Source organism: Columba livia, chromosome Z (assembly GCF_036013475.1).
Source record: "Columba livia isolate bColLiv1 breed racing homer chromosome Z, bColLiv1.pat.W.v2, whole genome shotgun sequence".
Classification (NCBI taxonomy): Eukaryota; Metazoa; Chordata; class Aves; order Columbiformes; family Columbidae; genus Columba; species Columba livia.
Window position 1 is genome coordinate 38,062,195 of NC_088642.1, and position 13,035 is coordinate 38,075,229.

At 36.0% G+C, this 13,035-nt stretch overlaps 1 protein-coding gene across 2 annotated transcripts in view; it reads left to right on the forward strand.

Annotated features, from left to right (window-relative positions):
• The window catches only part of FBXL17 (F-box and leucine rich repeat protein 17), a 295,611-nt gene that overhangs the window by 16,396 nt on the left and 266,180 nt on the right, over window positions 1–13,035 (forward strand). The window lies entirely within an intron of this gene.

A 13,035-nucleotide genomic window follows, 5' to 3' on the forward strand; every position in this document is an offset into this window, starting at 1 on the left:
AATCTTTTATTGAAATATGTCACTTTCTCATCAGGATGCAGTAGTTTGCCTGTGGAAGTGGTTGAGGAGTAATAAAACTATCTTATGTCCTCATTATAAGCACTCTATGAAATGATGGTTTCTAATGTCGAAAGCTAGTGTCTACTAAATGGTATAGTAGAGCACTGGCTTTTTTAATTTATTTTTTCTTGCAAGTAAGTAGAAAAATTTGCTTGCAGCTGAATTCTTAACTGTCAGCTAATATCAGGGTTATAACCTTTAGTTTGAAAATTGCTGAACTGGAACAAATAAATTGTGTTTGTAAGAAAACAGCATACCTTGTATTCAGAGTCATTTGATGTTTGGCTTAAAGTAGACAAATGGATACTAATGCCTAAGATGGTTCATTTGAGAACGGTTTCTATTTTTTTAAAAAAAAGGCACCAATTATTTGCTTTGATCACAATTGCAGGAAGTTGAGAAATAGGAGATAATGGCTAAAACTGACACCACAGAATAGTTTATGCAGAAAAAAGGGTGTGTCCCCTCCTCTTGTATCAAAACAAAATCTTCAGTACTGTGAAAATTAGTCCTTGTGATACTTACCTTAATATGTGAAAAAATATTTAATTAAAAAAAAAAAAAAGTAAGTTCTGAGAAGCCTGAAAGGAAAGCAGAGTCCTGCAAAAATTAACTGGAGAAAGGCAGGGAAATTCAAACTATTACTCACCCTTGAATGAAGGAATAAAAACTCATTATACATATTGAAGACTTGCATAATTGTACATAAATGATTACTTAATTGTACATGAAGATTATTGTGTGTATAAATACCTGCATAAGTGTATGATAATTGGAAAATATGTAGGCAAGGTGTTAATTTGGCCTTTTAGTTACATCTTCTTGCCATTTAAGTTTTTATTCTCGTTATAGTCTGAAATGCTTCCTAAGAGGTTGACATTCCAATTGTTAGCTCTTAAAAGTTCTCTGGTTTTATTATCCGAAATGTCATCTTAAGTTCTTAGTTGAAATTGGGCATGGGAAGTATCTTGTTGTTTTTAAGACAATTAGGACAGATTTCAGTTTTATTTTGTTTCGTTGTCTTCATTATTGGAAATGTAACATTAATTTGTCATTTGAAATAAGACAAAAATATGTACTCTCAAATAGGAAACTTCTTTTAATTCTTTTGTCACTTAAAAATTGTCAAGTGGCTTATCAAAACTAACGCTTTGCACAGTTCTTCATGCCTATATTTTTTTCAATGTCTTAATTTTATTTAGAGCTGCTCCCCAACCTTATTTTTTCAGGAAAAAATAAACTTGTGGCAAAGTTAATTTAGCTTGCTGAAGTCCACATTCAGCTCCTTAAATCTGGGTCTAGAAATTCAAACATGAATGAATTGTAAAGCTGTTATGAACTCCAGGGTGTTCCACCTTTAGAATAAAATAAGACTTATTCTACTAGATGACAATGCTACAGAAATTAACGTTCTTTTCCCCTTGCTACGGGCAACAGACTTTCAAATCCTGCTGGAAGTGTAATTTTTTGTCATGAGTCAAGGCAACTTGTAAGAAGTTCTCATGCAGCTGTAAAATAAAAAATTTTACCTTAAAACCCCCCAAAACTATGAAAACCCAACCAACCAAAAAAAAATCAACCACTACCCACCCCCCCACTTCCCCCCCCCAAAAAAAAAAAAAAAAAGAAACCAACAAAACATAGGAAATGTTTAATGCTGTAGAGTTAACTTAAAAGAGAGTAGTGGTTTAATGCTTCGTGGCAAATGATAATGCACTGTTTGATTTGTCATATTTTGTGGGTTACTTTTCTTTTTAAGACTGCCTCTAAAATGAAACCACTATTAATAGTTGCTGTGGCACATCTTAAGTTACTGCTGTTTCTGTGAAAAACATGTTTTGGGGAAAGGTGTGTGTGTGTGTGTGTTCGTTTTCAAAATAAGTAAGTATTCATTCTCTGAAATGAAAATACTGTGTGGCAAGAAAACTGTACTTGACATATGAGGGCTTAGTTTGTGTCTTTGAAGTTCATAGATTGTCAGTTTGCTATAGGAACAAGACTTCTTCTGCCTTCCCCCCTTTCTAAAAAGCTTCTGTAAGTTCTGTTTAAATACTGTAAACTGAATTTGTGTGTTGTGCTTGTTTTCTGGTTTCTTTCTTTTTCAGGGGTGCTCAAAATCACATGGCTCTTGCAGGGATTTCTATTAGTTTCACAATGTGTAGTCCATTATAGATGGTGCGTAATGGCTTGGGTTTTCATGTAGGCTTGTCTCAGACTAATGGATTTCATACTTCAAAAATGTATCTCTACAGAGGCAACCAGCAGCTAAATAATGCCTTTGTGAGTATTACTTTACAGTGAAATGTGTATCAGGCCATGCAGTTCTGTTGCTTCATCTGTTGCTAAGTAACGCCATTGTCAGACTGCTGAGCAGAAATAGAGAAAGAAGAATTTATGTTCTGATTGTTTAATACATTAGGCATCGCACAGAAAAATAGACCTTTTCCTTTCTTTGAAATGCTGATTATGTTATGTTAATAAGTGAAAGCTGGAAGTAATAAACGGGTGCGAAGGATGTGTGAGGAAAAAGTTAACATCGCAATGCTAACTTCACAAGGTGGTTGTTTGTATAACTGTTTATGATTTGTATCTCTTTGAAATATGTTTATTTTTCCTCTGGCATTTGAATGGAATAGTAATTATGTACAAAGCCTCTTTTTTGAAGCATTGGAAACGTAGAGGAAAAAAAAATATTTAGAATTTCAGGATTTAGGAAGAGTGCAAGTATGTTGAGTTGTGTTTCCTTATCTGTCCTCAGGCAGTCTGACACAATCAAATAATCTTGCAGAAATTCAGTGTAAATGGAAAGGCAGATCATAGCTCTGTCCAGACAAAACTAGGAAATTTCCTAGCTTCTTGGTTGATTTTTATTGGACTTTTTTTTTTTTTTATGGTCATGGCTGGAATTGGATGCTGTATGACTCTCATTTTTGCATCATGTGATTGATTGATGTGAATGAAGCTGGCGGGAGATGAACTGTTTAACTTCTTGCTAACCTCTTTTTTGTCCTTCCACCCCAGACAGTCAGTTGCATAGTTTCAGCTGAAAAATGGGAGAACTCCACACTAACATGCAGTATTCTAAGTGAGCAATGGAGCGGGGCTGTACTTAACCTGAATTGTCAAGGAAAATTGACCCTCTTCATTGGAGCCTTTCCTAGAAGAATTGAGCCCTAAAAGGTTTTAAAGGTATTGTGATGTCTTTGTAGAGAGATAGAGTAAGTTTGTGACTACAGTGCACCCAAAGAGAAGGACTGCCTCCAGGAGCAACTTTCTGCAAGCAGTGTGTAAAGTCTCGGTTTTGTCATTGTGAATAGATCTAGATATGGGAGCTCCATTTTAGAGCTGGGAAACACCTTCACTTAACCGTGTTGATTTTACACACTATTTTTTTTAATTGTCTTTCCTTAAGTTAGTGACTTAGTGGCTAAAATTATATTATAAAGTTTGCTGAAACTTAGCATTAGGGAGTTACAGATTTGTACCTCCCTGTTCCACTGAGAGTGTAAATGTTTTTTCATGTTTTTCATGTTTTCATGTTTTTTCATGTTTTCTCCAAAGATATGGATGAGAAGTAGCTTTTAAAGGTGAATGTAGATGGAGTTTTAGGTCCTATAACAGAATGACAGCATTCCTACCTCTATGCTTTCTTCCCATCCTCTCTTTTCTCCTTTTCAAGGTTGTAGAGGGGTGGATGGGAAGTAACACTGCAACTAAACTATTACAGTTGGAACGCTGATAGGATTTCTTCTGTTGCAGTAAAATGATCTTGTGAAGTAGATGGCTTGAAGACAAAGGAAAAGGATCATTTTCCCACACTTCTTTGTGAATACTTTCCCCAAATACTTCTAACTAGCTTATTTAATAAGATTTCCACCACCACCCCCTTTTTTTTTAAAATTAAAACCTCATGTTCTCCAGGAGAGTGGTGCTGGTTTTCTTTGTAGACACAGAGTGCAGATATAGGACTATTTACTTGCTAAATGTATGTATACATATTAGGATGATGCCTCTGCTGAGATTGATATCTCTACTGTATATCATAGATTTAGACAATGACAGTTCATCTTCTGTCAAGTATTTAATTAGAGCTTTTTAAGGCAAGAATTACAGGTGAGGTTGTTGGTAGTGTTCACTAGGAATGATAAAGTTCTTGTATTTTATTGTGTGAAACACATTACATATAGATCAAAAACTACTAATGTACAATAAAAATAAGGTTCAGTGCTTTAAAAATGCATTGAGTACCTGTACTGGAACTAAACAGATATGGGAAAACACGCTTTTGTAAGAACTGTTTGAGACATATGTTCAGTATTAGAAGCTGCGTCGGAAAATTAGCATTTCAATAAGCTTCCTTCCTGAAATGTTCACTTTTTTCATTTTCATAACAAAATAAAACAGTTGAATAATTTCTTCAGAAGTCTAACTGATACAGCCTTATTTTTCAGTTTGATTTTTTGTTTTTAATTCGTTTAGAACTTTTGCATTTTTGACTTGGCATTTTCTGTCATGCAGTACTTAAGGTAAAACATTAAAGCTGAGTTTAATGTTAATAGGAGGAAAAAAATTGAGGTCGCGTGCTTGTGCATAAATGTGTGTTTGCTGTGGACGCATTTGGACCGCTGTGCAGGTGTCAGGCTTTTCCATGTCAGTGTTTTATGTAAATAATGTGTCACTAGGCACAGTGCTCTGCCGTTACCAGCAGGTGGCGCTATTGACCGTGCAGTGGCGGCAGCACCTCCACGTCCTGGCTGGGGAGTCCCCAGCGCGCAGCAGGTGACACCCCCACTGGTGCTGGTCACACGCATCGTGCTCTCTCTTCGACTTACCCGCCACGGTCGCTGTCTGAGTAGTTCTTGAATGTCTTCAGACTGGTAGTACAACAAAGCCCATCCGATTAAACTGCGTTTTATGTGCATTCTTAATGAAGCATTTGAAGAGGTTTGATTTGTGTAGTTCATTACATATTAGGAAAAAGGAAGGAGAAAACTGTTAGAATTTTGGGACATTGTGGGATATTTTATGTTCTTTTAAAATAGAATGATTTCAAAGAACATACAATGGAAATATGTGTATCTTGGAATGGGTTTCCCAGAGAGGTGGTGGATGCCCCACCCCTGGAGACATTCCAGGCTGGGCTGGATGGGGCTCTGAGCAACCTGAGCTGGTTGAAGATGTCCCGGCTCACTGCAGGGGGGTTGGGCTAGATGACCTTTGATGGTCCCTTCCAAGCCAAACCGTTCTATGATTAGTATACTGTGATCAGTATACTAGGTATACTGCGTATAAAGTGAGTTGAAATGAACTGCTACTGGAGGCCCTGAGTGAAACACTGCAGAAAAACAGTTATTGTCCCTTGATTTGCTTTTCACTCATTCACAGATAAGACCACCTTCTGCAATGATAATTCAGTTTTGGACTTCTGGCTTCTAACAACCTGAAATATCCTGTGGTACTAGAATATGTCTTCTGGGGATGCGTTTTTAAGTGTACAACCTGGCAAACTTTGCTTTTTGAAGCAAATTATTTTATGTGCATGCTTCTGTAATAGTGTGGATTTTCTTATTTATGATGTTAATTTCATTTTTAATTCTGTAAAACAAAAGTACTTCACGTGTCTCTTCAGTTATATTTCAAGGCTATGCATCAGAGGCAAACTAATTTCTGTTAAGCCACTGGTGCCAGATGAAGTAGGAGCCCCTTAAAGTAATAATTTTCAGCTTAATGCTTAACACCATATTTCGAGCTTTAAGTGCAGTTTCTTAAGTTATACTAAAAGTATTTTTGAATTTTGTATTGTTCAAAGGCATCTCTGCAGGAGGAGATTTTACTCGAGAGTTAAAGGTTATGGTGGTATGCTGTGTTTTGGTTTCTGTGGTTTGTTTTGTTTTGGTTGTTTTTTGTGTTGTTTTTTTTTTTTTTTTAAATCTTCAGTAATGCTTTTGTCTTTTTGTAGTTTTTCTGTTCCCCATCCTCCTCTCTCCAAATACTTGTCTTCAGTGGGGAAACTTTGTGTATTTAAAGAGGTGAAAGAACATTTCATTTTTACATCCATTCAGTGTTTGTGAAACTCTTTAGACTGACAGCATTGGAAACTGAAGTCCTCTTTTTGTCCACTAAACAGGTACAGCGTGAGCAGCAGCAGCAGTGCAAGCTTCACCCCACTGCCCCACCAAAGTGCTGCAAACCCTGACCTAGAGAGACACCTCTAGCAAGGGTTAAGAGGCTTGTTTAGTCTCCATGCTCACTCAGTCGTTACTGTGGCTGCCAACTGGAGTACCCATTTGTGATAGTGGATAGATATCCACATCACAAAAGCACCAAGAACTGGACTGAAAGCACCAGCCTGTTTTGTAAAAACTACTGACCATCTCTCAAATGATTTAACTTCAGTTACCACACACCTGGGCCACTGGTAGGATTGAATGGCTCCATGTCCCATTGCCAATTCCCCTAGTTCAGTCTCTTTATAAATACTAGGGTAGCTTCTTTATACTATATACTGTGCAGGAACAAAATGTATGTATGGACTGTAATGTTCTTGTAAAGCTAGTGTGATATACCCCTTTCAAATGCTTGGCTGTGCATGTAAATACTAAGTTCAGCTATGTGGTTTCACTGGTCTGTGCTTTTTTTCTTTTTAAACAAGTACTACATTTATTGAGCTTTTTAACCAACTATTTAATGTTGTGGGTTGACTTGTCATGTATAGTGTGAATGTATGTGTGTATATATATATATTTTAAAAGCAACTAAGAACTGGAGCTGTAATGTGTATTTTTGCATTAGCTATGTTAATGACTCTACCTACTCTACAGTTTAGAAAACTTTCAGTTTCTGTATTGATATAAAATTAGCTATTATACCACATACAATAATTCTTTAGGCAGTAATTTGTTACCTCTTTTTACGAATATTTTCTGTATAAAAATTTGCAGTATATGCACTGTAAATTAGCATAATGACGAAGAATTGAGAAATGGAATCAAATAGGAGTGGAAAAGTTGCTGATACAGAACTTTTTTCTACTTTTTGGTCAACATTACAACATGATAATTCATTTGATACTTGCAGATGTTATGTTTTGCATACTATTTTATAAAAGGTTAAATACGTTTATGTGTACATTCAATTCATGTCTGCTAATGCCTGCGCATTAACAACTGGCATGTTTGTGAACTTGTACATCAAATTTACAAAGTACTAAAATCGAATAATATTCTCGATATTGAAGATTTGGTTACTAAAAATTTAAATGGATGGCAGTAATTTGAAAAACCTACAAACAAGGTGCAGCAAGATTGGTGCTTTAAATATAAGTCAATTTTTATGCTTTCTGTATCCTTATTGAAAGAGCCATTGTATATTGTAATTGAAATAGAAAACAAAGGCAATGGCAGTACAGAAATTAATAGCATGCATAGGGTATTTCTGTAGCATGCAATGTTTTGTTTTTATTAAGCGCTCTGTTAAACTGCAAATAGAAAGTTAAAATGTAATTAGTAGTCAGCTCAGAAGATGCCTGTGCAATTTCTTTACTGTTTGTGGTATTTTGTCTAATTTGACCTGTTAGCATTTTATGTGAAAAGAACAAACATAAGTAAAAGCAAACTAATAGAAAGTTGCAATAACACATTATCTTCAAAAGAGGCTTTTACTGAAGCTATAAAACCTCTGTAATAATATGTAACTGCTATACTAAAAAAGCTGTGCGCAGTGAAATTATTTTTTTTCCTCGGAATTCGCGTAATTAATAAACTTTACAAGAAACACTATGCTTGTATCTGCTTGCTGAAATATTAAGTTGTTATTGAACTAAGCAAAATGTTAGTTTGATTGTGTAGGGTAGATTTATATAAATTTCAATGGACATAATAATCTTGGATTAAACCAGTGCAGGCACTTTTGTGTGTGTCTTGTGGTAGGGTTTTTTTGCTCTTGTTGTTGTTGAACATGTTATTTGAACTTCTAATCTAACTTAAAAGCTTGGTGACCAGGGATTGGTAGCTGGATATGGAGTCTTCTTGATTGTTTGAAATATCCATCTTTAATTGCCATTTGGGTCAATGGTCCAAGTATTATTGCACTATGTTAGTCACAAACAAAAATGAAAAAACTTTCAACTAAAATATATGTTTTAACAGAATGTGTGCTGCTAGATATTAAAGTCACCTAAATTGAATTGTAACAAAAATCTTCAATTTCTGTAGGGTTTAGGAGGGGCTGGGGAAGGGCTTTATTTTTTTCTTTTTAATCTGGTGATATCTTGTGGCAATGAGACCAGTGATAAACTCTAGATGAATCAATTGTAGTTCTTCATTTGTTAGGTTGGTATCTTGACCCATGTTGTACTTTGTAAAAATCTTCAGCCCTTCACTTAGGGATAGCAATAAATCACAACCAATATTATTGCTCCTAGTGAGCTGTGATACTTCTTACTGAAAGAGATCACAAGCGTGATGCTGTGAAGCGAATCCTTAAAACTGTCAGTATCATTATTTTAAAATGGTGGTTATATGCATCCATCAAAGATAATACAAATAATTTTTTATTTGTATAGGACAAAGACAAGATTATGTAAAAATAATGAATGACAGTCATGCATCTTTGTTTATATCATCTGTTCCAGCAAATTGCAGTAGAACTTTTTATGAAGCTAGAAAAATGAACTTGTCAAATTTCTGAAGCTGGATGAAAGCACTTTGTTCCTTAAAGAACATGACTGTAACTTTACTTAGCTTATACTTTTAAGCGTGAGAGATCAAACCTTGTATGCTGTTAGGTGTAATGGAATTAACTTCTAGAAATGTCTGTGTTCCCTCTCGTCATGCTGGTATAGTGACCAGTATCTGAGAACAAACGTATTTGTGTTCTTTCATGGATATTGTGAGGTGCTCTTCCAGTGTTCAGCAAAATATTACATTGTTGGCACATATGTTAGAGTGAATTGACTGAGCATGGAAAATGAACTGCTTTAACTATCCTAACTAGTGTCTTTCTTGAGTCAAGGTTGAATTGTTGTAGCTTCTGAACTTCAACATCAGTGCACTAGATTGCATACATTTTTGGATTTACATTTAGCTGAAGGTCTTTAATTGTAATTTTATTGTCCATATCTAAACCTGATTTTGATCTTCCACATTTTGTACTCTTTCATCATCCTAGAAACTCCAGCCTTATTTACGTAGAATTTGTTGTGGTCTTTCTGCTGTCATTGTTCTTTTTACCTAGAATGCTAGTGCTTAAGAAACTGTGTTTGTCTGGGTTTTGGACATAGGTGCTAGCTTGGTGTTCTTTTTTCCTTCTGTTTTGTGTATTTATTTATTTATTTTGCCCATATTAACCACTTGAAAGTTCTGTTGTCTGAGGCTTTCCTAAAGCTTGTCTTGCTGGTGTGGTCTTCGAACACCAACTTGTGACCTTGCTGCGCTGCATCCTAATGTTTTTTTATCTGTGTGGAGTTTGTGCCTTCCTCTGACACTATGCAGAAGTTGTTTTTTAAAAAATACAAAATTATTTTTAAACCTTTTAGGTTTTTCAAGGGTTGAGGGTTATATATTCATGTCTGTCCGGGACTTGAATGCATGAGTATAACTAGACTGACAGTCAGAATGATTTTTTTTGAGCGTACTGGTTTTGGCTGGGTTAGAGTTAAATTTCTTTGTAGCAGCGCATACGGTGCTAGGTTTTGTTTTTTTTGCTGAAAATGGTGTTGAGAACTGAGCAGTGCCAAGGCCTTTTCTGCTCCTCACACCACCCCACCTGTGAGGAGGCTGGGGGTGCACAAGAATTTGGGAGTGGGCACAGGCGGGACATCTGAGCCCAGCTGGCCAATATGATGTTATGCTCAGTATATGAAGCTGAGGGAATAAGAAGAACGGGGTTTGGAGTGATGGTGCTTGTCTTCCTAAGTAACTGTTAGGTGTGATGGAGCCTGGCTGTCCTTGAGATAGCTGAACACCTGTGTGCTGATGGGGAGGAGTGAATGAATTCCTTGTTTTGCTTCACTTGTACATGCAGCTTTAGCTTAACCTGTTAAACTGTGTTTATTGTGGCCAGTGAGGGTTCTAAAGTGTTACCCTTATGATACTCTTCCTCATCCCCTTGTGGGGAGTGCACAAGCAAGTGGCTGTGTGAGGCTGAGCTGCTTGCTACAGCTAAACGACAACAGTGGAAAACACTGGTTTGGTGTGCTGTCTCCTACCAGTTTGGTAAAATTATAAGAATGCTTTAAGAATGTTTCCTGTCTAAATTATGAAAATGTAAATTAGAAAAAATCTAGGTTACAAAATGATGGTGAAAAAGATCAAATATGAATGGGAAATAATTTTTTTTTCCTGCTTAAATACAGAGAAAACATCCGAGCTCTGTGTAAGCTGAAATGGAAAACAGTAGTATCATTTTGAAAGGTGAGCAAAAAATGGTTGCTACTGTTATTCAACTAGTACTTATATGTTATAGGACAGCTAGGTATTTAGTAGGCTAATCAAGAAATAAGAATAAGTTTGTTTCTTTTAGGCTTCAGAGTGGTTAGTTGAGAATGAAACAAACACTTGCAAATAAATGCTCTGAAATGAACTTGCCTTACTGATAAGGGCTAAAAAAAAAAGGCTAGCAAGCTTGTATAACTTTATATTCCAGCTCTTAGGAGGTGAATGCTGTATAGGGTAGAAGAGTAACTCTTAGCTCATTAGCTTCTTCTTTGCTATTTGTGAAAAGCAATAGCAAGCTATAGCTAAGTTCTGCAAAATGGGATTTGTTGCAAGGAATCAGTTCCACTGTGTGCTGCTACTTTCTTTCCATGTGTTGTCTCCACTGTTCTGACCTGGGTGATCTCAGCCTGCAGAGTGTTAAAAATGAGTATTTTTCTGCTGGGTTGGTAAGCTGAGCTTGCTGTGCAATGAGCTTGAGAAGGTAATAGGTCTGTCTGTCAGGCAGCATGGCTGATGTAAGGGCAGGAGCTGCTTGAGGGTGAGCAGGAGTGGGCAGCAGTGAACTGTTAAGATATCTTTACTGCTTCACCAACCAATAGCATGAATTCTGGAAACTTCCTCATCTTTCCTCCCAAAAGAAAAAAATAGTGTTGTTGTTAAATGTAAGGCAATGGACCTGCTTTATGTGAGTCAATGTGCAATTGCAGCTGCAGTTTTCCAGAAGACTTTCCTCTGAATGCTTCCAAGGATTTTTTTACATTTTTTACAGCAATGAAGGTATGTTCAAACAGTGCTGCTGTTAACGGCATAGCTATGCTTCCACTGTTGCCTCCCTTATTAGCACAAATGTCACATGCCCAAAGGATTTGTTTCTAGGCCTTGTGTGTTTAGAGGTGTTATGCTTCTGATGTTCCGTCATTTTACAGTAGAAGTAGGGTTGGCCAGTTTACTGCAGTCAGGTTTTGCAACAAGGAATGTAGTTGTTGCAAAGGAGGTATTTACTTTGCACAGAATGTCAGCTTTCCTTGCAACTCTTTGAATTTGTGCAGTGCTCTCTAATTGTGTTTCTAAATCTATTCTTCTTTGGAGACATTTTATAGTTTTGGAAAGAGACTATTAGAAAAGCAATTTTATAGTTGTCTTTAAAATCATTTTAATACTTTTTAATACTTGGATTTGCTATTTAAAATATGTGAAAATTAAAGTTCTGGGTTGCATTGTAGTTCTCTTTTTTTTTTTTCTTGGGGGCTAGTGATAGCTCTTAATCTTGTGCACCCTCTTGAAAATACTAAGGACTGTAAGTATATAGAGAATACCTGCACTGTGTAACATGAATAAAGTTTGTGATGGTATTCTTGAAATTGGATTATTTCAACACATACTACATAAGTCTATTTAAATATATTTGTTTCATGAAAATGTGAATTTCTAGATTCAAATAGTGTGAATTTATGTGGTTTTAGGCATTTCTGAAAATACCTTAATGATGGATGCTTTAGATATTTGTATTTTAGAGCTATCAGAACAGCTGTATGTAGTAGCATTTCCTTCCATTTATAGTATTGCCCTCAGAATATATTAGAAAATTTATTTTTCCTTTCGTCTCACTTGGGAAAAGTGTTTCAAATAAACTTCTGGAAGGCTTGCTACAGCTGATTTTGTATTTTTTGTTTGTGACACTACTCCTCAGTGAAATAATGTGAAATGCATGGAACTCTGGTAGTTGTAGAGATTGTGGTTGTTTTTTATCTTGTTGGGAATAAAAGAAATTTAGACAGTGAAAGAGGCTACTTTGATACTTGTGCCATTATACAAACTGAAAACAAAGAACATAACCATGCTTTGGAGGAAGTAATTTTTTTTTGGGGACAAGGTAGGAAAGTTCTTGTGATTGTATCTGGTAGGGCTGTGATGTCTCCACCATTGTCCTCCACATTCCTCGTTTCCATTGTGGATAGAGTTACCTGGAAATCCAAAATTAGGGTAATTCCAGTGTTTTCATTGCAGGAATGACATTTCAGATAACATGGCAGTAGCTTACTTGTTGGTTTCAGGCAGATGACAATTAAGCTGCATTACTGTAAAGGACTGGGTAACATATACTCATGTAGGTAATTGTTTTCCTTTCCCATAAAGCACTCTCTCCTTGGACTGAAAATAATATATAAACAAGGGATATCCTATGTTGACATGGTGAGATACTGCTGGTTTTTATTTTCATTTGTTGCTGCTTTTACATGGGCGTCAATTGCTTCTTGGACTGTAGGAACAAGTCTAATAGATCTGTGAATCTACACCTTCCCTGAAATAAAACCTGGGTAAGGTGATACAAAAAGTTGCTGTGTTGGTTTTCCCCTCTTTTTATTTTATTTTATTTTTTTTTTTTCCCCAGTTACTTGAAATTTTCTAGTAATTTGCTTGGATTCTATGAAGATGATGATAGTATAGTTTGTACATCAAACTAGACACAAGTAGAAGATAGAAACAAATACTTCCACCTTCTATTCTCAAACTATTTTTAAGGAAAATTCCAAGTACA